The following is a 27872-nucleotide window of genomic DNA, read 5'->3' as shown; positions in this document are numbered from 1 at the left end:
TGTTTGTTTGCTTGTTTTTTCCAGAAAAAAAACTACTTTGTGTTTCATTAAAAGAGATAGCTCACCCAAAAATGAAAATTCAGTCATCATTTACTTACCCTTCACTTCTTCAAATTTTATTTAAGCATATTCTGTTGAATACAAAAGAAGATATTTTAAAAAACATTCAACAGAAATTATAAACTCATAAAGGTTTAAAATCAAAAGAAAGAGAATAAATTATGAGGTCATTTCGTCATCTTAGAATTATAAAGTTCTATCTGACTTTTTTTGTCAAAATTGAGTTATTGACATATTCTTATTAATTGACAACTTATTTACATTATGGGATGTTTTTTATAAGTTGTTTACATTTTAAGACTTTTTTAAAAAAAAAAACAAATGTTACACACACACACACACACACTGTTTGCTAATTGGACTGCAAAAACTTTGAAGCTCAATATCACAAAATCATTCAGAACGCTGATATAACCTTGTAATTCTAAGATGACGATTTGATTTTTAGGGTGAACTATCCCTTTAAAGTTACTTTTACTTTGACAGTCTGAGAAATGTGAAAATTGTGTGTACTACCACAACAAATATAAAATGTTCCATACTAACAATTATTCACTTATTTGTATTATATATGAGATTTTACAGGATGACAATGCCAAGATTCTGGTAGAAAATGGGCTGAAATTCCATAAGACAGCTCCATTTTCGCCCATACATTGACTAGTAAATTAATCTGAACCAACTGCAAGCTAGATATACAGGAGTTGGCAGGAAATGTCTCAGGGTCAGACAGTGAAAGTGCTCACATTATCAATAAAACATTTCTGCAAAATAAATGAATGCAAACTCTTAATAGAAATAAGCTTTGTGACACTGCATAAAGTTGTCAAAACAATACAAATACATACAAATACTGATCAAATCTAAAGATACTTTCTCAGAGCCCTGAGACATTCAGTGTGGTTTAGCTCAATTCATGTAAAAAGTGAAGCCTTTATCTCAGTTTTAGAGACAATGAATCTTGGCATTGCCATCATGGAAACATCTTTTCACATGATTGTTTAATAACAACAACAACAAAAAGATTGCTTCAGTAGCAAGCCAGAAACATGAATCACTGCAATAAACATTAAGTCATGGATTCTTAAGTATTTGCTTACCTAAATCCAAACACAACATTTTGGGGCCAAGGAATGTACATACTTATGCGTATATTTATACATGCATATAATTATCCATGTGGGTCTATAGTTTACACTTTCCTCTTATAGATGTACTGTATGTTTGTCATTTCCTAACTATGCATAAGCAGCAACTGTTTAAATGTTTAAGTAAAGCAAATATAGTAAGCTAAAATAATTCCTAATCCAAGAGTTCACCCTTAGCTGATGATTGATAATAAAGGGTAGAAGGGTAAAAGATCCTCGAACCCCGGGCTCCTTCCATTTTGAAGGGCGAGAGGAGAGTTTGAGCTCGAGTGGATCTTTAAAGGTAAATTATGGATTACTATGGAAATACAGCTGTCTAGAGCTTGTCTATAGTGCCAATGTGGTTTGGTCAATTCACCTATATCCCATGTCTTGAGACTGTGGGAGGAAACAAGGGAACCCAGGGAAAATCCACAAGAGCACAGGGGGAACATGCAAACTCCACACAGAAATGTCTACTGGCCAAGTAAATACTTGAACCAGTGACGTTCTTGCTGTGAGGCAACAGTGCTAACCACTGGGCCACCATTCCACCCTGTCTAAAGAAAGGAGGAGTATTGAATTGTCAACATTAATTCAATGTTAGTATTTTCAATGTTAGGAAATGGGTAAATTATCAACATTTATGCAATGTCAGTATTTTCAACAATGGCAAATTACCAAAATATCAACATTAATTCAATGTTAGTATTTTCAGTGTTGGTAAATGGGTAAATTATCAAGGTTAATTTAATGTAAATATATTTAATGTTGGGAAACGGTTAAATTATCAACATTTATTCAATGTTAGTTTTTTCAACAATGGCAATATGATTGAATTATCAACATTAATTTAATGAGAGTATTTTCAGTGTTGGTAAATGGGTGAATTATCAACGTTAATTTAATGTAAGTATTTCCAATGTTAGGAAATGGGTGAATTATCAACATTATTACGATTTTCAACAATGACAAATGACCAAAACATCAATGTTTATTCAATGGATGTATTTTCATACAAGAACAGGTTCCAAGCCCTCGTTCATCCCAATCATATCAAATATTCCACATGTGAAAGAAAATAAGATTTTTATTTTTATTTTTTTGCTATTGTACTCTTGAGTAAAACTGTACTTATAAGCATGACTAAAAAAGCTTTTGTTGTTGAATGAATCACTGCACTGGGCCACCATGCCACCCTGTCTAAAGGAAAGAGGGGTAAGGGTAAGAAATTCTGGTTATTTATGGTGGGTTAGGAGTTAACTGATTGGTGGATTGTGTATTACTGTAGCTAATGCTGACCAGCCGTGTTCAATCATAAGCATGCACTCATTTCCAAACTAGTTTATAAATAAACCACACAAAGTGGTTTAGAAGTGAGGTTTAAGACATGTATTATATTTTTTTGCATATGTAATTTAATGTATTTGTAAAATATGATTTTATTAATGCAATAAGAAATCAGAACACATATATTTATGGATATTTTTATATATTCTATCTTAAAATAGATTGATGCTAATTACAATTTTTTCATGCAATATTATTCTTAATCGGTTATGAATTGTTTGATTCATAACCAGTTCTCTTTTCATCTCTTATTTATTTTTCTATTTTTCTTTTATTTTATTTTTTTTTGCAGCGGGCCTTAAATTTAGTGTTTTGGACCAAAGAAGCTTAAGAGTTCTGTGTGGGTGCAACTTTCTCCCAGCACAGTAAACAGCAAAAACAACCCCAAACAATACCACGTTTGTTTTGCGCCTCACAGAGCTCATTGTGTGTTTCTCCTGGCACAATGGCCAATTGGTCCCCCAGGCAGTGCCCATCCTGCCTTCTGATACTAGAGATGGGTATGCCAGTCATGTCACCCGCTTGTCTCAGAGTCACCCAACTGGCATGGCTGTATTCGTAAGACTAATGGCAACATGGCTGAGAGAAAGGCATGATTATGTTCACTCATGTAATCATTATGCCTGAGTGCTCCTGTCTACCAGGCAGGAGAATCAAAAGGAAACGTGAGACGCCAAGCCAAAAGCTCTCATCTTCTCACGGGGGAAAGTCATTAGACAGTGATAACAGGGCAACTCATCCCACCATTTCGTTTTTCTTTTTTGAGGGGGAAACTCATCTCAGCCTCAAAGGAGCACTTCATATTTCATAAACAAAATAGTTAAACTACTGTAAATAGAAGCACAGAATTTGCTCAAGCTGCTGTTATGTGATACTTCTAAAGGAAATAAATATGTATAAAAATACTTTGATTTCACAGTTTTTACCTTTATTAAGCATTTTGCCTTTAACGCTGTTATCAATGATGTAAAATACTCAATTTACGAGTTTAAGACACTTTGGTGTTTGCATTAAATCAAATTTGCAAAAGTGATTTGTATATTTTAATTATACTTAAATTAAATGAGAGTAAGGTATATTTTATTCAATTTCAAAATACAGGTTAATTAAAATAATGTTTATGACATTTAGCATAAAAGACATGTAAATCATTGTGTAAATAATATGTATGTGATTATTACTACATTTTTATATAAAGGATTAGTATTACTACAATACAACTACTGCAATACAACTATTACAATTCAACTGCACTACAACTACTGCAATACAACTATTACAATTCAACTGCACTACAACTACTGCAATACAACTATTACAATTCAACTGCAATACAACTAAAGTACTACTACAATACAACTACTGCAAAACAAGTACTGCAATACAACTACTGTAATGCAGATGAAGTACTGCTATACAACTACTACAATACAACTGAAGTACTCTTACAATACAACTACTGCAATACAACTACTATACAACTACCGCAATACAACTGAAGTACTTCTACAACACATCTACTTTCAACAATGGCAAATGAGCAAAATATTAATGTTTATCCAATGGAAGTATTTTCATACAAAAACAGGTCGCGCTCTTGTTCATCCCAATCGTATCAAATATTCCACATGTGAAATAAAATAAGATTATTTTTTGCAATTGTACTTCTGTACACATGAGTAAAACTCTACTTATAAGAATTACGAAAAAAAAGTGTTTGTTGTTGTACTTAAATCTGTTTTTTCTCAATAACTCAATAAACAACATAACACAATTTTTAAAAATCACTAAAACGTTATCTAGTTTTAGTTAAAGATTTAGAAAATCTTTAAATTTTATTTAGAAGATCATGATTCTAAAAACATCCCTGAAAAAATATATATATATTGTTGGAAGTTGATAAAGAGACAGGGCAAGGGCTTGCAGAAAAATGCCCAAGTGCAGTAAACATGAAGTTTACTTCTTTTTACTCATGTTGTACTTTAATGTACTGCAAATTGTACTAATATTGAACTATATTGTGCTGTAGTTGAACTGTGTTTATACTTCATTGTATTGCAATTTTTAATTTGTAATGAATTTTACTGCAGTTATTCATATACTACTGTTCTACTATTACTTCAGTTTACTGCAGTTATTTTTTAAGGGTAATTATTGTTTACAATTTTAATGTAAAATTATAATTCATCAGTAGACTATTTAATTAATATTTAAAAAAAAATTCTAAACATCCCTGTCAAACATAATTTTATGCTTGAAAGAAAGAAAGAAAGAAAGAAAGAAAGAAAGGAAGGAAGGAAGGAAGGAAGGAAGGAAGAAAGAAAGAAAGAAAGAAAGAAAGAAAGAAAGAAAGAAAGAAAGAAAGAAAGAAAGAAAGAAAGAAAGAAAGAAAGAAAGAAAGAAAGAAAGAAAGAAAGAAAGATCAGGGTTTAGGGGGAAAGAACAGGGGTACTAATTTGAAATATGATTTGTTATTGGCTGGCACATAGCTACTTCATAAGGCCAGCTATATGACTATTTGTTTTCATAATGTAATCTGAATCAGTCACCATTCCATCACTTTAGCCGTGACATTAAATATTAATGTATTACAGTACATCAGATATTTCATTTTCTGGCAAGGAGCTTTATGATACAGGAGAGGGAATGACAGCCTAAGGTCAGATCTTCTGCAGAACAATAATCAGACCTGGATTGGTGTTGGCGGAGCGCCCTACAGGACACTAATATTTTAAGTGCTGCTGCTGGTGTCCTCAAACTTATCATCCAGGAGCTTTGGGTAGTGCTCTCCACTTTTTTTGAACAATTCGTCAATGTCAGTGTTCTGAAAACTTATTTTCAATACAGTTTAAAAGCTGTATATTAACCATGCGAGAAATGCGGAGTGTATTTATCTAGTAATTGAATAGATTGCGGTGTGTTTGTTTATTTTGCGCGCGCTTTATTCAGTTATTCAAGGGAATTCGCGCGGCGCGCTCACTTTATAAGAGAACGACACGTGCTCCTACTCACTGACGGAAATTTTTATCTTTCTATTCACTGCTTATGCAGTATGTGTCTTATTTAATATATATAACCATGTTTAACTCAAACAGTGCACTGTTTGGGGTTAAAGCAACCGCATGGACTCACTCATAGAGCGCGCGTAGAGTACAGACCCGTCGACGCAGCATCTCAGCGCGCATTCCAGTGAAAGCGCGTTCAGGCGCGTAGTAATCACATCCTTGCGGGATTTGTCACCAGTCAGCATCATTCCGCTGTCTTCACAGGGGAGCGCAGATACAGCAGGGACAGTTCATGCAGAATGAGTGTTTGACATCTGAATGTCTACTTTCCGAGGCAGTTGGACTTAAATTGGACTGAAGAACAACACTGAAGTAGCAACAAAACGCTTGCGCGACCTCCAAGGTCAGTTGTGTTTTAAAATTTTTTGGTGATATGCTGTCTTTATCTATTTCAGGTAACAGATGTAATGTGACCTCCAAAATGATGTGCATTTAAACAACGTTACGGGGTTTTTTTAATGCAAATGTATGGCAACGTTTTCGTTTGTTTTACTTGCACATTTTTCATTAGTCACTATTTATTTGGTTTATCTCTGTGGTTAACTGTTTAGCTACTTGTTATATGCAGTGACTAGGTTATTCAGAATAGTTACTTTAGACTTTTGGTTTACATGGTCCAAACATGAAGAACATCAATGAAAACTTTCCATCACCTCAAAAAAAAAAAAAAAAAAAAAAAAAGGGTCTTTTGGAACCTTTTATTTTTAAGATTTTATAAAAATGCTTTGCCCATTGTAAAAAAAAATACAATAGTTAAGTATAAAAACCTAATGCTGTTTAAACTTGTTTTAATGAACACTGCAAATACAACAAGCAGATTGTATTGCTGAATATTCAACACAATCTCAGTACTGATAATTGCATAACCTAATTTACTTAATTCAGAACTGATTCAGAGTTCTTGAGTTAAAACCTCGAGCCTCCTGACATTGACAGAATGTCTCAAGACGTGCTTTGAAAGTAAATCATCTGTCCTCATGGCTCTTCTGTCAATTAAAACTTTGTTGGATCAGAGCTTGCCCTCAGTCAAAGTTCTGACATTAGATGCAAATTGCATTTATGGCACGCTGCTTCAGCAAACTTCCATTAAAGAAATGAAAATATGAGTGTGCAACTTTATCAGAGCCTAAAGTCCAAGTTTTTTGGCTTCAGTGTGACTCTTGCCCCAGAGGTAAGTGGAGGAGAGAGCAATAGAGAATAAGCTGCGGAGCCCCTGATATTGTTTAGCTCCCAACCCCACCACACACCATACTGTAGCATGCTGAGAGCTTTCTTATGTGGTCGTTCACATCCTGATAAACGCCACTGAAGGCATGCAGTGCATCTGGCATCTTAGTTTTTTACAGACGTCTAGCAACGGTGTTTTCCATGCTTTAAAGCAGGCTGTAGAACTCAGCATGCTCTGAACATGCAGTGGCTTGTACTCTTGACCACAGGGCAACCAGGTGGATGCAACTAAACAGAGGTCATACCAATTATTTGTGACAAAATGCAAAAGAATTTTGACATTGTCCCGAAACAAACGAACAAAACGAACCATTCCATGTGACTTCAGTAGTTCAACTGAATTTATGTGAAGCTCTAAGAACACTTTTGTGAACCAAAAAAATGAATAAATAAAAAACTGTATTTCCCACAGATGGGTTTCAGCTGGAAGGTCATCAGCTGCGTAAAAACGTGCTGGATAAGTTGGCGGTTCATTACGCTGTGGCGACCCCAGATTAATAAAGGGACTAAGCCGACAAGAAAATGAATGAATGAATGAAAACTGTAGAAACACCTTTTTCAACAATGTTTTCTTTCCCTTATTCAGTTGTTTGGCACACAAACGTGATCTTAGGGCTTCATATGATTACAGTTGAACCACTGAAGTGATTCGACAGTGTTTTAGGTTCCTTTTCTGGATTTTGAACATCTCTAGACCGGTGCTCTCAGATTTAATCTCAAATATCTTAATGTGTGCTCTGAAAATAAAGGAAGGTCTCAGAGGATTGGAAGGAAAGGGATGAGAGTAATTAATAACAATATTTTTTCATTTTTTTTGTGTGAACTAACCCTTTAAACTAAAATGTGCATCCATTTAAAAGAACACAATGAATCGTTTGCTTTTTCGTCAACTCTTGATTAATTGAAAGAGCTAATCGATAAGGCATCAAAAGACATTAAAACTATTAAATCTAAACAAAAAGCTTTCTTTTGTTTTGCGTTTAATTTAGAAGCATGATTTGACTGCCTATTAATTTTTCAAGCTTTAAATCTAATTTGAGATATTGATGGACTCGCTTCGTTTAACTTTGAGGAAACAAATCAATACCGTGGTTTAAATGGGCTGCGGGCACAACGTGTTTGCTGTTTCTATGAGTTTCCCACAGCTGTCCTTAAAAACTCTGTTTGAGGAGGAGACAGAACTCTGAATGAACTTTGGAGTTAGAATGTTTCACTTGACCTCTGACCTGGTGTGCATTTCTCAAGTTACACTGTATGTTTTCAATCGCTGCAATATATGTATGACGAATACATAAACCCCAGCAGTGCAACAACATACACATATCTCCACAAACCATTAAATCATATAACAGAAAGCATATTGTGCATGTCATAAAGTTGAACTGAGGTGCTATGAACAACTATATTCAATGCTTGTATTTAATATTAAATATGATCTCTACAGATTGCTATAAACAAGACCTCTCTCAACACCTTGATAAAAGGCGGTCTCTAGTAACTGTTTACTGTATCCCAAACAGCTGTAATGGCAAAAGTATCTGGCAGACTGTCTGTAAGGATGAGTCAAGCCTTGCCAGGGAATGTTATTAGCCAAACTGTGGCATGAGCTCAGGACTTCAGGCATGGCCGGTATGCTGTGAATCAGGGAAGACCGTCCTCCTCCCCAGGCAGTAACTATGATACAGAGCATTTTGAGGAACACGGGGGCAGAATAGAGGAGAAAATCAACAGATACTTAAAAGCTTAATTCATACAGAAGTGGCAAGAGACTTTTTATGGAGACTTAGAGTACTAGAGTATTTTATATTTTGCAGTTTAGAAGCTGACAATATGGCTGAAACCCTAAATTCGAATTTCTTTCTCAAATATAAGCACAATTCTTATTATATTTCAATTCTGAAGCCAATACTATTTAACAAAAAGTACTGTATTGTCTGCTATGCCCAAAAGAGTATGATGTGCATACTCCTGTGGCATCACAGCATCACATATTTTATTAACATCTAATTTTATTCATTCATTCATTTTCTTTTCAGCTTACTCCCTTTATTATTTAAGGGTCACCACAGCAAAATGAACCACCAACTTATCCAGCATATGTTTTACACAGGGGATGCCCTTCCAGCTGCAACCCATAACTGGGAAACATCCATACTCACTCATTCACACACATATAGACAATTTAGCTTACCCAGTTCACTCATACCACGTCTTTGGACTTGTTGGGGGAAACCGGAGCACCCGGAGAAAACCCACTCAAACATGGGGAGAACATGCAAACTCCACACATAAATGCCAACTGACCCAGCCAAGGCTCAAACCAGCGAACTTCTTGCTGTGAAGCAACAGCGCTAGCCGCTGCGCCACCGTGACGCCCACATTAAATTTCAATAATTTAAATGTAACTTTTAAAAGTGCATAATCTTTAAAACAATTGTTTTTTTAAATAAAATAGAATTTCCTTCATGTGCATGTAGGGGAAATTAGGAATCAAATAAAACTGAGTGCATCAATAACCCGAGAAAACGCAATTCAACAGACAGTGTAATGTTAGTACCATGACACGAATGCAAAATTCAAATTTAAGTTGCTCACAATCACTGCGGATCTTCATAATTCATCAAAATCACAGAGATTAGCATGAATATCTTTTTTCATTGATTTCTTCTTTTGTATTTGACTGTCTTTTTTGACGAATATTCAAAATTCGAATTTTGAATCGAGCTTATTTGAACTTATTGTTGAAAAGTTTCTTTATTTGAAATCCAGCATAAGTGTAAGTCTTAATAAGCAATTCCCTGTGTCATGTAAGTGTAACCCCACTGGTCCCACGCCACCCAACCTGCTCTGAGCTGGTATCGAACAGGCGACCTTCCGCATGGGAGTCGGGTGCTCTACCAAGGAGGCTAAAGACCATGGCCTCTAGCGTTTGTCGCTAGAACACCTTTAAAGGTCAGAGGAGTGAGGTTTACCTGGACAGCACACACTAGCTGGCCTCCGTTACACTCACCCCCCTAAACCTCACTCCCATCTGGGTCACGGCACCAATGTAACCCCACTGGTCCTACGCCACCCAACCTGCTCCGAGCTAGTATATTACCAGCGACCTTCCGCATGGGAGTCGGGTGCTCTACCAAGGAGGCTAAAGACCATGGCCTCTAGTGTCTGTTGCTAGAACACCTTTAGAGGTCAGAGGAGTGAGATTTACCTGCACAGCACACACTAGCTGGCCTCCGTTACATAAGCACATTTGCAAACTAAACCCTGATGTAGTGAACATTAAACCCACATAACCCCATTTTGCTTGCCTTGTTTACTGCTGGTTACTAGATTACCAAATACTACAGTCAGCTACTCTAACAACTTGATGGAAATGCACCTAATTTGGGATTTGGTATAACTTTGAAAGTGTTTGCTTCACGTTTGGATAGGGGATTGGGTTTAGAGTTTATGTTAGAATCAGGGCTGGTATATCGTGTTTTTGAGCGTTTTTTTTTTTTTTTTTTTTGCGCCATATTTACAGGTGGAGGCTTTGGGTTATCATTTGTTGCTATTTAAATGCATTCAATGTGCATTTAAGATCTGTGCATTTTTAAAGTCTATGCTTTGACCATATTATAATCTACACTAAAAAAGCAAAGCAATCCAGATAAATATGGATTTGCAAAATTAATACAAAATAATGAAAATACAAAATTATTATTTTGTTCAGAAGAAAGAATAATGTAACATTTATTTTCATAATTTACTGCCAAAGCAAACTACAGAGTTAGCATCATAAACCTTTTTCTTACCCATTATGCTTTGCGTGTATGTGCAAGGAGGATGCTAAAAACTTCCAGTTGGCAGCTGATGCATATAAAGAGTCACATTCAAATAGCTTTGAAATGATAGTTTTAATCTATTTTATTTGCTTTTGACGTCTTTGAACTAATACTGATGTTGATCAGCGCCACCTCCTGGACAGATTATTTTAAAAAATGTGATCTAATGGGATGGAAAACAACTGCTGCAAATAATTTTTCCCCTTGTGTCAGACGGCTTCTTAAAGAGTTTAAATGAAGCCTCCTCATCGCTAAAGTGAACATTTTCGCTTTCTTTCACACATATAACCAACCCCAACAAATGTAATTCACTGAAATGTTCGACACACACATAGCCTACTGAACTGTCCCACTGACACATTGATTGAAATAAGTGTCACGAAGTAAATATAGTGGCAATTTGAAATGACGGAAATCACTGAATTAAGAGATCGTTTTTCTCTCACACTTAAACCGCATCTGACCATAGCCTAACGGCTACAGTTTTGCATCACAAAAACACTCTGTAAGCCACTGAAAACAGTATTGACACGCAGTTTAGAAACGCTGTTCTGGCTGATGACAATTCTTAACGGAAGTTCTAAGCAGCCTACCGTAAGGCGCTGGTCACTATGGAACCCTACATGCAGCAGCAAAGAAAAAGGCCTATAAATGTAGATATAATGTTAAATATTTCAATGATAATATTAGAAAACTTAAAATGGTGAAGTTAAAAAAGAAAAAAAAGAACTATGACAAAATATTGAGATAATATTTTTGCATACTACTGTACATGTTTATTTCAAATCCAGTGGAAGTCCATTTTGCATTCTCAGAAATTAAGGTACAAAAGCTGTCACTAGGGCTTTTTAAAAGATCAGTAATATTGCACTAATATGGAGGGTACTAAGTATGGACTCTTTCGGTAGAGGACACTTTAGGATTATTTGAGAATGTTCAGAAATTCTAGTACAAGCATATTTGATCATGACTGACTGTATTTTTAAAAGAAATGTGACTTTATTGCACTTAAATTCTTTAGATATATATTAGGTGAGCTGTTTGCAGGATGGTTCAAGCAGAGATTAGAAAGGGTGGATGGGGAGAGACTGGTGCCTGCCTCCTCTACAACTCCCCACTATTAGTAACGTTAACATGAGATAGAGAGGGCTAGCAGGACAGTAACATTTTGTACTAAACATCTGTTCACACACTTCACTCCAACTGACAAAATGTCCACACTATCTTGATTGATAGCTAAAATGAAATGCATCTCAACCCTGTGGATGTCACATGGTGGTTGAGGACCAAGCAGTAGCGTTGCACAGCAGGTCAAAACACAGCAATACTTTAAAGGTACCATAGAGTGAAAATCTGGATATAATGTATAGGCATAGCTCAAACAATAGTTGAACAAACTCATGTGGAAATGACATACTGTGGGTCTCAAACACAATAATTTCTAATTAAATCCAGAAAGTGTAAAATCCCAATGAAAAAAGATCAATCAATTAAACGTATATTGTGAAATTTGTGGGGGCGGCATGGTGGCTCAGTGGTTTGCACTGTCGCTTTACAGCAAAAAGGTTGCTAGTTCAAGTCCCGGTTGGGTCAGTTGGCATTTTTGTGTGGAGTTTGTATGTTCTCCCCGTGTTGGCGTGGGTTTCCTCTGGGTGCTCCGGTTTTTCCCACACTCCAAAGACATGCGCTATAGGTGAATTGGCTGGAAGGGTATCCGCTGCGTAAAACATATGCTGGAATAGTTAATGGTTAATTTCGCTGTGGTTACCCCTGATAAATAAGGGACTTAGCCAAAGGATAATGAATGAATTAATGAATGTTGTAAAATTTGCTGTGAATGTGTTAAAGAGCCCCTATTTTGGGTTTTTGAAAATCATCTTCCATGCAGTGTGTAACACAGCACTAAGTGATTGCAAACATCTAGCTGAGGTTTTAATCTGAAAGTGCATCATGTTTAAATCTATTGTTTCTTTAATGAAATAGTCGACTCAGAGTCAAAATGGGTTCGTCTTTTGCCTGAACGCTTCAACTTCATTACGGAACGGCACCAAATATAGTTCCAGATCCCGTAAAACGTGAACACGCCTTTCTCTTCAGACACTAGCGGAGGCGCAGGGGATCACGGGACTGATCATGACATGAAGATGACGATCACTGACAGATGGAGATGCGTTAAAGTACATTTTCACAACAATACCATAGTATAGTCAATCGTGTGTTGTGTTTGTTACAGTCATTTTTCTGATGATTGACAATAACCTATGCTGCAACGTGGGATTTGCCCGCCGTTTGCTATTAAAGGAAGGAGCAGCAGAAACTATTATGTATGGGACTTTGTCAGACTTTGACAGGGACTTTGTCATTTCTGTAGTTTGCAAAATATGTGTTTAATTGTGTGTTGTAACTTGCAATCGCCCCGCGCGGCTTGTAATTACTTATCTATTCTAGGACAGTGCTTGTACTGAAACTCCCAGGTTAATTCGTTATGGGGATATTCACATACTGCGTCCAAAACCACGTTGTTTCTTCCTGTACTGATTTAAATGCGTTTCTAAACTTGCGATCCTCTGTTGTTTGATTTTGCTATAGCCACCATCAACTGTACCTCACACACGCGTGGTGCATTCAATTTTCAAAATAGTTCAACTTTTGCCACTGTGTGGATTAATACTGAATGTGTGTTGCTGTTATTACTTAGGGCTGTAGCGTCAAGAGTAGAGTAATACGCTGGTGCTTAACTGCATTGCTTTAGTGCATACCTGCATTGGGCTTTCAAATACTCTGTGTGCTGCTTCATGGCCGTGGTGGGTGTTTCCCTTTGCCTCACGCTGAACGCAATCGACCAATCACAACAGACTGGGTCATCAGACCAAGTCTGACCAAGTGTGTGTATGTGTGTGTGCATAAGTATCAGGCACTTGTTTCAGAGTTTCAGAGCAGAGCTCATTAATATTCATGTCCAATAATATTCGTTCCAAATATTGCTTTGTGTGGGGACAACATGAAGGAATTGTGTGAAACCCAACATTTTTTTACAGTGTATATATCAAAGAAAAATTTTAAACATTGAATCAATGTACTCCATGGCACCTTTAAAATAAAGATGACAAAAGAGCATAATTTACAACACAAAACAAACAACACAACAATATGTTCAAATCACAAGCAGCACTGCCCAATACTCTAAAACAGGTGTGTCAAATGAATCAAACAATGAGTAACCAAAGAGACTACTGAAACAACAGAAGGAAACTCAGAAAACAATGACAAAACAAGCTAAAAGTCCATGAAAGCAAGCCCTATCAGGCTTTTCAGCTAAACCAGCAAGAATTTCCCAGCCAATAAACATCGCACACACAATCTACCAATCAATCATATTTGACAACGCATTCACAAATTCCTGCACTATCATCTCAAAGGGTGTTCTTGTCTTCATCTGTCACAGCATATATATCTTCTGGCATAAACACAAAGTCATACAGGTCACATGCGTAACAATCTCACTTCTGGTCGCCACACACATACCCATGCACATGTGCACATGCAATGTCGTCATAAATCAGCGCTGCGTGTGCTCTTGACTTGTGAGATCTCCCACATATGTCATCCTGGAGTGATTAACTCAATGATGTAACTGAGTCTGGGTTCTCTCTTCTCTCTTATCCCAAAATCTGACAGTTCAGCACCGATGTGCAGTCACATGCTACCGTCGCATAACAGATTGACATTCTTAATCAGTGCTATCAAGATTGAGAAATGATCAATCATAGAACTGTTCAGCTCTTCCATGTGGAATATTTGTTGGCATTCTACAGGATTACCAGCTGGCTGTGTGTGTGTGTGTGTTTTTTTTTTTTTTAAACGTCTATGCAAAAATTATAGACTATGGTATCCCTTTAGAAAAGCACAAAATATGTGCATATAGTAAAAGAATTAAAATTTAAGTAAGTAAATAAATAATTAAATAATAAGGAGGTGAGAGCAGGGTTCCAGCTGATATTTGGCAGCTCCATCAAGGGCTGCATGCTGAATGTGCTGTTATAGCCTGCAAATCAAATGTTGTCAGGGCTTCGAGAAAATCGCTTTGTTACTTTTGTCCCCGCTCTCGCCTAAATAAATAAGTAAATAAATAAATAAGTATACATGCTTTTGTAGCCCTTTAGAACAGCTAAAAATAAGTGCATATAGTGAAAAAAAATCAAATATAAATAATTCAGTTAGTAAATATGCAAATAAATAAGTAAATAAATATGAGTAAATAAATAAGTATATGTATTTTTGTAGTCCAAAAAAAATTTAATATAAGTAAATAAGCAAGTAAATAACTGATTAAATAAGTAGGTAAATTAGTAAATAAACAAGTATGAAAATAAGTAAATAAATAAGTATATGTATTTTTGTAGCCTAGAAAAGCTGAACATTTGTGCATATAATAAAAAATAAAATATAAGTGAATAAATAGATAAATAAGTAAATAAATAAGTAACTAAGTAAATAAATAAGTAGGTAAATAAGTAAATTTATAAGTAAATAAATAAACATACATATTTTTGTGGCATTTTAGAAAAGCTGAAAATATGTGCATAAAAAAGTAATATGTAAATTTTTAAATAAATAAGTAAATAAACAAAGGCCGATGCGGTGGTGCAGTGGGTAGCGCTGTCGCCTCACAGCAAGAAGGTCACTGGTTCGAGCCTTGGCTGGGTCAGTTGGCATTTCTGTGTGGAGTTTGCATGTTCTCCCTGTGTTGGCATGGGTTTCCTCCGGGCGCTCCGGTTTCCCCCACAGTCCAAAGACATGCAGTACAGGTGATTTGGGCAAGCTAAATTGTCCATAGTGAATGGGTGTGTATGGATGTTTTCCAGTGGTAGGTTGCAGCTGGAAGGGCATTTGCTGCATAAGACATATGCTGAATAAGTTGGCAGGTCATTCCGCTGCGGCGACCCCAGATTAATAAAGGGACAAAGCCGAAAATAAATGAATGAATGAATGAATGAATGAAGGAAGGAATAAATGAGTAAATAAATAAGTAAATCAATAAGTATTCATATGTTTATTTGTAGCCCCCAGAAAAGCTGAAAATATGTGCATATCTTAATTCTTTTATGTAAATAAATAAGTAAATAAATAACTAAGTAAACAAGTTAGTAAGTAAATAAGCAGGTAAATAAATAATTAGGTAAATAAGTAAATGAATAAGTCAATAAATAAGTGTACGCACTTTTGTAGTCCTTTAGATAAACTGAAAATGTGTGCGTATGGTAAAAAAATAAATAAATAAGTAAATAAGTAAGTAAATAAATAGGAAAAAAACTAAATAAAAAACTAAGTAAATAAATAAGTAGGTAAATAAGTAAATAAATAACTGTACATAATTTTGTAGCCCTTTAGAAAGAAAATAAAATAAGTAAATAAATGAGTAAATAAGTAGGAAATTAAGTAAAGAAATAACCAAGTAAATAATAAGTAAATAAGTTAGTAATTAAATAAAAAAGTAAATAAATAAGTAAATAAGTAGAAAAAATAGGTAAATAAATAAGTAAATAAATAAGTAAGTAAATGAATAAGTAAATAAGTTAGTAAGTAAATAAGCAAGTAGATAAACAAGTAAATAAGTAAGTTACATAAGTGAATAAATATTCAGTTTAAGGATAAAGGCAATCACTAAAATGTTTAATGGAATAAATTTATATAAAAAAAATAAAGTTAATACAGTTAAAAATGGAACTGGATTTCAGTTTTAAAAGTCATTGGAGTGTTTAGGAGCCAGACAGTCTGTTGTTTCTTTTCCTCTGAACCATGAATCTGCAACCACAACAGAGGAAACAGGAAAGGGGCTTCTGTATCCCAAACAGGATGTTCAAAGCAACATAGTTTGTGACTTCACGTGTCTCTAGCCCGCAGAGTGCAGTAATTAGTTCCTGTTGCACACTTTTCTAATCACTTAGAGATTTGTTGAACCTAATATATATATACAGTATATGGAGCTCACAATAACTGTGAAAGCTATTTATTTTATTGCGGTCATGGAATAAAGCAACAGATTATAGATTAAATCCTAAAGGAGTGCAGGATGAATATGATGAACACAATCTCGTTCAGCACTCTATCGATGGAAAAGGCATATATGACACTGATATGTAGGTGCATGTGCACAGTAAACCCTAAATGTGATTAAGCAATGTCAGGATGTATCTACAATGCTGTTACATTCCTGTACATTTCTGTGTTGCGTAATTATTATTTATAGATATATTTTTCTCGCTAGTCTCTTTCTTTCTCTCTTTCTCTCTCTCTCTCTCTCTCTCTCTCTCCGTGCTCGCTTGCTCTCTACCTCTCTCCCGCTTCCACCTATACAGTGGCTCCGATTGGCTACCGCTGCCCAGCTGTTTGCCGTGCCCCCCTTGACGTCATCCAAGGTCTCCAATCCAGCCGCTGCCACCGTGGCATAAAAGTGGTGACAGGACGCTACACTGGAGGCCCTGAATTTCTGTGTTGTGCTGTGTGTCTGTGGTTTTTTGATATATGTCTACTGTGTGTAACAATTTGGTATCTGTCCGTTATTTGTTCTCCATTTGTCTACCGTCGATGTCATGCGCATCTGAGGTTGGAGAGTGGGACAGGTAAGAATGTCGTGCGACATACATTGTGCACAAGTAGCTTGAATATCTTTGTATTAGACACACTAGGTAAGGGGCGTGCTCCACCCACTGTACTTTTGGTTTTTCCATCAAAGATCAGCGTAGGTTAGGTAGTGCGTATTAGACGCGAAGATTCTTTTCAATAACTTCTGCATTTTTATTTTGGATAGATAGGGTAGAGATTGGGCCAAATAGATTGTTTTTGTTTTATTTATTTTTATTGTTTGGATGCCGCCCGCGTCTCATTTCTCCAACTCTCCCATATCTGGTCAAACGTCTTATGCATTTGTTATCTGTGAAATTCAATGTCTCTTTGTAAATATTCAAGAATCTTTCTATATACATTTTTTTGGCATTCATTATTTTCACTATTTTTGTAAATAAAATCACGTATTGCATTTAGCTGGTCTTGGTTTTTTGTCCCTCATTTATTGATGTTGTGTGGTTGCTTATGTGTTTCACCCAAAAGTTAATGTTACTCCTCTTCCCCTTTATTTAACATCATTTAAATCGTAACATTAAATGGGGGCTCGTCCGGGATAAAGAAAGATTCCCAAAAAAATTGGAAGTGAAACTATTTGCATCCACACATATATCTTAAGTGTTGGGTGGTGTTGTGTGAGATAGCTGACGCTGTGTGCAGGCATTATGGTCGTATTTGATTTACAGGCTTTTATTCTCAAACCGAGTTGGGAACAAATTGATAAGTGTAGAAAAGATGACTTATTGATTATTGCAAGCCATTATGACATTTCTGTTGAAAAACAGGCTTTAAAGAAAGAGATCAAACGTTTGGTTGAGACACGCTTGGTTGAGCTGAAAATACTGCAGGGGAGTGATGAAGGCGGTGAGGGCATGCGACATTCCAGCATGGAGGCGCGGCCTGCTGATTCCTTGAATGAGCTTGGTGAAGGTTTGGGTGAAGGTTTGGATGAAGTAGATGCCGAGGCGGAGGCTGATGGTAAGCCTGCTCTTCCTCCCTTTTATCCTTTTTCCCCTGTTTCCACTGGGTCTAGAGAAGACGTACGTTTAAAGGTACGTCTGGCCCGAATGCAAATGGAGACGCAGGAAAAGATGCAGGCTCGCCAAGCTGAATTAGACATGCGTGTACAAATACGTAAGCTGGAGATCGAGGCTGATACGCAAGTAAGGCTGCGACAGCTTGAGCTGGATGCTGCGAAGGCTGCTGCCAGCCCAGCTGCGCAGTCAAGCACTGCGCACAGTCCTGTGTCCCCCCCGCCGTCTGATCCATCCTCGCTTGCCTTTGATGTCAGCCGTTATATAGCTCTTGTTCCCCAGTTTAGAGAAAGCGAAGTTGATACATATTTTAACGCTTTCGAGCGCATTGCGTCTGCTCTGCGTTGCCCGAAAGATGTCTGGTCTCTTCTCCTCCAGTGTAAGTTGATAGGGAAGGCTCAGGAAGTCTGCTCGACTCTTTCATTAGAAGATAGTTTGCAGTATGACACTGTCAAGTCAGCAGTCCTTCGTGCTTATGAGCTGGTACCAGAAGCTTATCGGCAAAGATTTAGAAACCATAAGAAAAATAGCCATCAGACATTTGTGGAGTTTTCACGGGAGAAATCAGTCCTGTTTGATAAGTGGTGTGCTGCATGTCAGGTAACTGATTTTGCAAAGTTACGAGAATTGCTGTTAATTGAGGAGTTTAAGTCGTGTTTACCAGAAAAGGTAGTAGTTTATTTAAATGAACAGAAAGTGTCCACTGTGTCTCAAGCAGCTGTGCTTGCAGATGAGTTTGTGCTAACGCATAAAAATGTGTTTACTTCAGTGCGTCCCGAAAAGAGCTCATCTGGCTCGCATGTGCAGTCACAACCATCTAGTTCAAATTCCAGTCCACAAACTACTAAAAATGACCTTGAGTGTTACTACTGCCACAAGAAAGGGCACAAATTATCTGACTGTATTATTTTAAAAAGAAAACAGCAACAGCCAAAAAGTGTTGGATTTGTGAATTCGGTTACTGTGTTACCGAGTGATGCTTGCAATAGCAGTTTTGCGCCTTTTCTAATGAAAGGTTGGATTTCTTTATCTGGAGAGCCGCATGATCAGAAAGAAGTTCAGATCTTGCGTGACACTGGCGCCGCTCAGAGCTTTATTCTTTCTGATTGTTTACCGCTGTCAGATAAATCGTACTGCTGTGCCAGCGTCTTAGTTCAAGGATTTGAGATGGGTATTGTAAATGTGCCTTTACACCGTGTACATTTGCAATGCGATCTAATTACAGGATTTGTGAAAGTTGGTGTGCGTTCTTCTTTGCCTGTAAATGGAGTTGACATCATTTTAGGAAATGATTTAGCAGGAGGGAAAGTGATGCCTGTTGTGGAAGTGTTAGACAGTCCGACTGTGTCCTCTTCACCTGACATTTTTACAAAAAACTATCCTGAAGTGTTTTCTGCGTGTGCTGTCACACGAGCGCAGATGCGCAGAGCTGGCGAGGACGCCGCGTTGGATGACACTTTTATGGCTTCAGTTTTTGCAGACCAGTTACCTTCTCCTCCCTCTGATTCAGAGTCAAGTTCAAAGGCTCACTCAAGTTCAGTGTCGGTAAGAACGCATGCGCCACTAAATTCTAATGCTTTACCATTAAATATCACTAGAGATCAAATGTGTGCTGCACAACGAAAAGATCCTAATTTGAGTAAATGCTTTGATTCGGCTTTGGATCCTGAGGTTGCTAAAAAGAGTCAGGTTGCTTATTTTGTTGAAGATGGTCTGCTGATGAGAAAGTGGAGTCCTAATAATAGAGGAGACTTAGACTGGAGTACTGTGTATCAAATTGTCATACCTGATCAGTACAGACAGCAAATTTTGAGTTTAGCTCATGATCATCACATGTCAGGACATTTGGGGGTGACAAAAACGTATGATCGTATCATTAGACATTTTTTTTGGCCGGGCATGAAAAAGAATGTGGCTGAATATTGTCGCACCTGTCATACTTGTCAGGTCACTGGAAAGCCTAATCAGGTGATTCCCCCTGCCCCTCTTGTGCCTATTCCTGTGATTGGTGAGCCATTTGAAAATGTTATCGTTGATTGTGTCGGACCCTTGCCAAAGACTAAATCAGGAAATCAATTTCTTCTAACTATTATGTGCCGCGCAACCCGTTTTCCTGAAGCAGTGCCACTGCGTAAAATTACAGCTTCTGCCGTCTCAAAAGCACTCGTTAAATTTTTTTCTACATTCGGACTTCCTAAAGTTGTTCAAACAGATCAAGGAACTAATTTTCTCTCTAAATTGTTCTCACAAATTCTAAAAACCCTTGGCATTTCCCACCGTCATTCTAGTGCATATCACCCCGAAAGTCAGGGTGCGCTTGAGAGGTTCCATCAAACCTTGAAAAGCATGTTAAGAAAATATGCAATGGACACTGAAAGAGACTGGGACGAGGGGGTGCCACTGGTTTTGTTCGCAGTGCGTGAAACCGTTCAAGAATCGCTTGGATTTAGCCCCGCAGATCTAATTTATGCACACGGGTTTCGGGGACCTTTGAAAATTTTGAAGGAAAATATTTTAAACACTGACTCAAACGTTAAGTGTAATATTCTGGACTTTGTTAGTCGATTTCGAGAGCGTTTGCATGCTGCGTGTTCTCTCGCTCGAGAATCCCTCTCTGTTGCGCAATCAGGCATGAAGAGACGGTATGATGCAAATGCTCTCTCTCGTTGTTTTCAACCTGGTGACGAAGTTCTTGTTCTGCTGCCTATTCCTGGCTCCGCTCTTTCTGCTAGATTTTCTGGCCCGTACCGAGTTTTGGAAAAGATAAGTGATACTGATTACGTTATTGACACCCCTGACAGAAGACGTCAGTCACGCGTATGTCACATCAATATGCTTAAACCATATCACTCCAGAACTTCACCTATTAAATCCACAGTTCAGATCGCAGGGCCCGCGATCTCTTCTGCTGCAGTCTGTGATGTGTTATCCTCCTCCCTTCATTTGCCCAGTGCAGATGATGATGATGGAGTGGTTTTGCGCAAAGCATCAGTTCAGTCACCGCGCTTAAGCAATTCAGATATGCTGAAACTTTTGTCCACGCAATTAGATCACTTGTCTATCGAACAACAAAATGATGTTGAGTGTCTCATTTATGATTTTCCACAATTATTTGGAGACATTCCTACGCAGACCACAGTATTAAAGCATGACATTAAAATCAACTGCTCTGCTCCGATAAAGCAACATGCTTATAGAGTGAATACCACAAAGAGATCCATAATGCGAACCGAAGCCGAATATTTGCTTGATAATAATTTGGCGGTTCATAGCAGTAGTCCTTGGAGTAGTCCGTGTTTGCTCGTTCCAAAGCCGGATGGAACGTATCGATTCTGTACAGATTACAGAAAAATAAATGCCGTCACTGTACCGGATTCATATCCGTTACCGCGGATGGAAGACTGTATTGATAGCCTTGGTACTGCACAGTTTGTCACAAAATTAGACTTACTTAAAGGGTATTGGCAAATTCCACTTAGTCCACAAGCTTCTGAAATTTCTGCATTCGTTACTCCGGATTATTTTCTTCAATATTCCGTTATGGCTTTCGGCATGCGAAACGCCCCCGCAACATTTCAGAGACTCGTCAATATTGTTTTAGCCGGTGTTCCAAATTGCAACGCATACCTTGACGATTTGGTGGTATATTCATCTGACTGGAAAGAACATATTGCTCTTTTAAGGACAGTGTTTGAGAGGCTAGCAAATGCATCACTGACCCTTAATTTAGCAAAATGTGAATTCGGCCAAGCTACCGTTACATATCTGGGAAAGGAAGTTGGTAAAGGTCAAGTTCGTCCAGTTGAAGCTAAGGTCACTGCCATCTCTGAGTTTCCCATCCCAAAAACCAGACGCGAACTGCGCAGGTTTCTTGGCATGTCTGGCTATTACCGTAGTTTTTGTAGAAACTTTTCAACTGTGGTTAACCCTCTTACTAACCTTCTTAGCCCGGCTGTGCCCTATGTATGGACAGAGGAATGTCAGCGTGCGTTTGACAATGTGAAAGCACTCTTGTGTAGTAAACCTGTATTAGCTGCACCAGATGTGACTAAAGCTTTCAAATTGGAAGTGGATGCCAGTGGAGTTGGTGCAGGTGCTGTCCTCATGCAGGAAGATAATTTTGGTATCGATCACCCGATTTGTTATTTCTCCAAGAAATTCAATAAACATCAGTTGAATTACTCAACTATTGAGAAAGAAGCTTTAGCCCTTCTTCTTGCAGTGCAGTATTTTGAGGTTTATATCGGATCCACCTGCATTCCGGTTGCAGTCTATACAGATCATAATCCGCTTGTGTTCTTGTCAAGGATGTTCAATCAAAATCAACGCCTTATGCGGTGGTCGCTGATTTTGCAGGACTACAACCTAACCATTTTCCATAAGAAGGGAGCCGAAAACGTGGTGGCAGATGCTCTTTCTCGAGCTTAAGTTGATTGCATTTTTCTTAAAATGCTTGTGCTTATTTATTTATTTATTTATTTATTTATTCATTTATTTGTTGTCACGAGTTACAAACATAATATGTTTGTTCTTTAGGGTGAGGATGTTACATTCCTGTACATTTCTGTGTTGCGTAATTATTATTTATAGATATATTTTTCTCGCTAGTCTCTTTCTTTCTCTCTTTCTCTCTCTCTCTCTCTCTCTCTCTCTCCGTGCTCGCTTGCTCTCTACCTCTCTCCCGCTTCCACCTATACAGTGGCTCCGATTGGCTACCGCTGCCCAGCTGTTTGCCGTGCCCCCCTTGACGTCATCCAAGGTCTCCAATCCAGCCGCTGCCACCGTGGCATAAAAGTGGTGACAGGACGCTACACTGGAGGCCCTGAATTTCTGTGTTGTGCTGTGTGTCTGTGGTTTTTTGATATATGTCTACTGTGTGTAACAATTTGGTATCTGTCCGTTATTTGTTCTCCATTTGTCTACCGTCGATGTCATGCGCATCTGAGGTTGGAGAGTGGGACAGGTAAGAATGTCGTGCGACATACATTGTGCACAAGTAGCTTGAATATCTTTGTATTAGACACACTAGGTAAGGGGCGTGCTCCACCCACTGTACTTTTGGTTTTTCCATCAAAGATCAGCGTAGGTTAGGTAGTGCGTATTAGACGCGAAGATTCTTTTCAATAACTTCTGCATTTTTATTTTGGATAGATAGGGTAGAGATTGGGCCAAATAGATTGTTTTTGTTTTATTTATTTTTATTGTTTGGATGCCGCCCGCGTCTCATTTCTCCAACTCTCCCATATCTGGTCAAACGTCTTATGCATTTGTTATCTGTGAAATTCAATGTCTCTTTGTAAATATTCAAGAATCTTTCTATATACATTTTTTTGGCATTCATTATTTTCACTATTTTTGTAAATAAAATCACGTATTGCATTTAGCTGGTCTTGGTTTTTTGTCCCTCATTTATTGATGTTGTGTGGTTGCTTATGTGTTTCACCCAAAAGTTAATGTTACTCCTCTTCCCCTTTATTTAACATCATTTAAATCGTAACAATGCATAGCTTTTAAGAAGATTGGATAATGCAGATCCATGTGCCTATTGGATGAATATCAGCAGAAGAATGATTTAGAAAGTACATCACATGAGATAATAATAATAACACACACACATAAAGAGAGAGAGCTACAGAAGAAAATACAGCAAAAGACCAGTTAAAAATGTTCAGTTTCTCTGCATTTATTAGGTGTGGATTTGAGTAAAATGTTAATAATTGTTTTATTCTGAAGGTCTGATTACATTTCTAGTCAAATCAGGTTATTTTAACAAATGTTGATTTCCAGTGTTTCCTGATTAGGGTCCAGTGTATTTGATTAGGGTTGGAGCAAAAATCTGTAGGGCACCGGCACTCCAGAAACAAGTTTGGTGACCACTGACCTATGGGGTTATTTCAATGACAAATGTCGTGAGAGCGATATTACAAGCCGAGATCGCATTCATGTAATACGAGCATGCATTTGCTTGCATGCCAATTTCCTCTGTTCGTGCACCAAACTTCTTGCTCGCCCTCAAATATAGGCTGCTGAAGTGCAGATTTTCTTGTGCGCTCTCAAATAAACACTGCTGAAGTGCGATTTAGTGCGTTCATGTAACGAGTATGTCTCCAACATTTTTAATATTTGCTAGGAATATTTATGAATGTGTCCAACAGACCTACAGGATCCGTCCTGAAGTAAAGTGACACGGCAATAAACTCCAGCAAGATAAAGTAAGCAGAACCATAGACTTTCATCTATAAATAAAGTATAATTATGGAAACTGTTTATCATAACTGAAAGTTACATCATGTTTGCTGGCCTCACGCATCACGCACCTGTCAGTCAGTCAGTCAGTCAGTCAGTCAGCATGTCACCTTAAAGGGTTTAATAAATAATGCACATCACTACTACGGTTACAGAAAAAAATTTGCGCTGTTATAATTCACCTGCCTTTTAGTACGTTTTGGTGCGATTATAACCCCCTATAAAAAAAACAACACAGAATTTTCAGTTTTGTCATTCCAACATTGGAGAGAAGCTGATTTTCACAGTGTCTGAAATAAAGTAGTGCAAAAGCAAGAGCCTTTAATCTCTGTGCGCTCACCATGGTTGAATGAATAAATACTAGAAACACATAGACTTTATTTATTTAAAAATTTTAGAGGGAATGTGAAGACAACATTAACAAAATATATTTTTTATTACTCATTGATAATTAGAAATATATATTTTTTAATATAGACTTTTTTCCTGATTAAAAAAATAATCAAAAATTCTCATCTCCGTGCACGGATCTGCTTGGACAACACCCGAATACATCACATCTGTTTGCCCGGTCGCATATGGTCTAGTCGCAGGTGTTCAAATATTTCAACTTATCCGCAGTTCAAATCAGATCTGAATTTTCCGCATATGGAGATGATCTGAACTCCACGCAGCTCCCAGACTTCTCTCCATTTGAAATGAATAACTTCCAGTCTGTCGCTTGTCATTTGTCGCATTCAGTGGAAAGGCTGCTTAAGCCTATGTTGGCATTAACAAATTCTGCTTTAATAAAAATATAAAAGATGAACACTTTTAGCTTCTTTAGTGAATTATCATTATGCGCAAACTAAACACAACAATGTGTATTGGACTTAATGGCTTGAATATAATTTAAGCGGTGAAGCTAATGGCTCGAATATCAATTAAGCGCAATCAACTACCAGTCGATTAAAGAGAAAGCCATTTGTTTGGTTACTGTACTCCAAGGACGGTCAGCCAAATAACCTGTCCTCTAAGGTGTGAGATGCACTATACATCTCTCCATGTGGCCATTGGGGCATTGACATTCATGACAGGAATAAACCTCCCCACCATTGTATGAGCTACTCCTCTGATTGCTTCACCCCAGGGATGGGCTACTGAATGCGAGCACAGCTGGCCCTGCGAGTCCTATTGGATTAACTGCTAACTTTTTTTTTTTTTTTTTTTTTTGCTGTATTGCCCCAGCAGTGTTTTATGAGCTATGTTCCTTCACTTCCACAGCTGCTTTTATTGGCTATTGTGTGAGAGTGGATGAGAGTTGATTGCTTGGAAAACAAGGACGTCGGGATCTTCCTGACTGGTGCGTATCAGCATTAGCAAAATGAAATACTGCAGGGTTGATAAACAAGAGATGGGTCAAGGGGACAGATGACCAGTGACTTTAGGGACTGAAACGTGATTTAAGTATCTAAATATGACCTTCACTTAAAACCCTGTTTTCATTTGGTGTCAAATTGTTGGTCATGGATGTAGGAGGAAAACAAGCAGGAAATGGTTCACAATTTTATTAATGCTGATTATTAAAGAGCAACACTGTTTCTTTTGCTCAATAAAGTATTACAGTCCTGTTTTGGGGTTTTTTGTGTGCAATTTTCGTTGATACATTGATATGTTGGCGATGGATTTCTCTGCCAATATTTACCAGCTGATATGGATTTAGTTTAAAGCGATCAGCATATTGCCAATAATAAAGTTTGGAATCAACATACCTAAAAACACTCCCGTTTTTTTATGGGACTCCATATTTCCGACCCATCACTCGTTTTGTTCTGTCTCCCGGAAAACTCCTGTAATGCCTGAAACCTGGTGCATAGTACAGACCAGGGACCCCAAACACCTAACCCCTCGTCCCAACCTCCACCCCATACCGCTCTCTTCAGAGTCCTGTTGGCAGGTATGGAAATCAACGATATATTGATTACATGCACTGTAAAAAAAAAAAAAAGTTGACTCAACTCAAAATTGTAAGGCAACTTGCTGCAGAACTTTTTTTGAGTTGACTTAACTTTCAACCTATGTACTGCACTTGATTCGATTTAAGTTGAGTAAACTTAAAAACGCCCTGAAGCTGGTTGCCTAAATTTTTTTTAGTTGAGTCAACTTTTCTTTTTACATTGACATAGAAATATTGTAAACACATGTGTTTGGCTGTAAAAGAGACATCTATATGCATTGCCTAAATTCTGCATCAGAATAAGTGCTTGTTACAGTTTTTCTTGATTGCTTTGACCTGGTTAAAGAAATATACTCAGTTGATTGTGTGGTTATTTGTCAGCATGGATGGAACAGGTCAATAGTGGCTATCCCGTACACCCAGACAGATTTTACTGTATTTTAGTTTACATGCATTTACAGCCTATTTTAGCTTTTAGCCATGACTGTCATGGATTCAAAAAAAATTGCATCAAAACATTTCTTATTCTGGATCCAAAAAAATAAATTTTATAATCTCTCTCTCTCTCTCTCTCTCTCTCTCTCTCTCTCTCTCTCTCTCTCTCTATATATATATATATATATATATATATATATATATATATATATATATATATAGCACTGGCAATAGGCTACAATAGTTATGTTTCCATCCACCTATTTTACTGTAAAAACACTTTTACAATACAAGTTCCATACATTTAATGGGTACAAGTATGCGCATTAAAAAAAGTCTTGTGATTTTGTTATAAGAGATTATTTGATGATAACAATGTGTGTGACAAACCAGCAGGCTGGGCACATTGCAAAACATCAGAGATTGTTTTTGGTTATTCTAAAACGCCTTAACCATTTCAGTATTAGTGTTATTATATTATTAATGACCTCCAGAATCAAGAACGACTGTGCTCCACGTCCCTTGCCATCAATCGCCACCACACGTTCACTGCGTGTCATGCTTGCCTTCTGAGATGCAAGTCATTTATTAAATAAAGAAAAGATTTATGCAGCTTCTCCTACCACTGCAAATTCCTACTATTGATATTTGGTGCCAGATAATCAGGAAGAATTTGTTTGCTTTGACTTGTTGGATGGAGACGCTGCTTTATTTGCACATCTTTTATGCGATAATCCAGTTTTGTGCATAAAGTTAATTAGCATTTTTGGATGGAAACATAGCTAGTGACAAGCAACAGTGCAGGAATTCATTCCGAGTCCTACTGTTTTTTTTGTTGGTCGTTGTGTAATGGTTGATTAAAAGAGCTAATTTGCAAGTTGTGTTGTTTGATGGCAAAATTTTCTCTTGTTGCATATTTTAAAATGTTTTGGCACGGTTAGAGG

General features: G+C 37.4%; 1 protein-coding gene and 1 long non-coding RNA gene across 2 annotated transcripts in view; one reads left to right on the top strand and one right to left on the bottom strand.

Annotated features, from left to right (window-relative positions):
• Window positions 1-2847: 2847 nt before the first annotated feature.
• Window positions 2848-4651, bottom strand: LOC147835546 (uncharacterized). Its single transcript, XR_015497741.1, has 2 exons — window positions 3848-4651; window positions 2848-3810 (listed from the first exon to the last, which is right to left on the bottom strand). It is a non-coding gene; the product is annotated as an uncharacterized LOC147835546 (long non-coding RNA).
• Window positions 4652-5778: 1127 nt separating this feature from the next.
• bcar3 (BCAR3 adaptor protein, NSP family member) overlaps window positions 5779-27872 on the top strand; it is a 153889-nt gene continuing 131795 nt past the window's right edge. The window contains exon 1 of the mRNA XM_087263752.1: window positions 5779-5945. The gene's annotated coding sequence lies outside the window, so the exon portion shown is untranslated. The remainder of the gene's footprint in view (window positions 5946-27872) is intronic.

This window comes from Danio rerio, chromosome 8 (genome assembly GCF_052040795.2).
Source record: "Danio rerio strain M-AB ecotype USA chromosome 8, GRCz13ab, whole genome shotgun sequence".
Taxonomy (NCBI): Eukaryota; Metazoa; Chordata; class Actinopteri; order Cypriniformes; family Danionidae; genus Danio; species Danio rerio.
Note: the sequence above shows the minus strand (reverse complement) of the source record. Positions and strands in the feature narration are given on the sequence as shown.